Source organism: Molossus molossus, unplaced genomic scaffold (genome assembly GCF_014108415.1).
Source record: "Molossus molossus isolate mMolMol1 unplaced genomic scaffold, mMolMol1.p scaffold_m16_p_1, whole genome shotgun sequence".
NCBI classification, from domain to species: domain Eukaryota; kingdom Metazoa; phylum Chordata; class Mammalia; order Chiroptera; family Molossidae; genus Molossus; species Molossus molossus.
The window spans coordinates 222,502,294-222,502,922 of record NW_023425344.1 but is presented as its reverse complement, the minus strand read 5'-3'; the positions used below and the strand labels follow the sequence as shown (position 1 = coordinate 222,502,922).

At 42.0% G+C, this 629-nt stretch overlaps 1 pseudogene; it reads left to right on the top strand.

Moving 5' to 3' along the window:
* Positions 1 to 202: 202 nt before the first annotated feature.
* LOC118621043 lies at positions 203 to 335 on the top strand (annotated as a pseudogene).
* Positions 336 to 629: the final 294 nt, after the last annotated feature.

Genomic DNA, 629 nt, shown 5'->3' with positions numbered 1-629 from the left:
ATCCTGCTAGTATCTAGACTGGCATCCTTTGAGGCCCTGGGCCCAAACCATTCCGTTTAGGTCACTCCCCAATCCCTGACCTGCAGAAACTGTGAAATAATACACGTTTAGTTGTTTTTGTTTTCAGCCACTAAGTTGTGCAGTAACTTATTATGTAGTAATAGAAAACTAATACACCAGCTTAAGCAAAAAAAAAAAAAAAAGCTTTGCGCTGTGGCAGTATCGTAGGTTTATCTGAGGCGCGATTATTGCTAAATGAAAACTTTTCTCAATACCCTGCCATGACGACTTGAAATATAGCCAGCACTGGCCATTTTGGACAGTCTCTACGGAGAAAGAAGAAGAAGAAGAAAAAAAGGATGGGGGTGGGGTGGGAAAATTAATTGGCGCATGTAACTGAGAAGTCCAGAAGTTACAAATTGATGCAAGAGATCAAGGTCAAAAGATGTCACCAGAATTCAGTTTCTCTCTACCTCTTAGATCTGTCTTCCTCTGCACTTTTTTTTGTTTGTTTTTCAGATTTTATGTGGCAGCTCCTAAAAGCCCCAGGCTCATATCCTATCCTTACTGCTGGGATCTCCAGGGGAAAAGACTGTGTGTCTCTCTCTCAGGAGTGCCTGCAAGAGTCT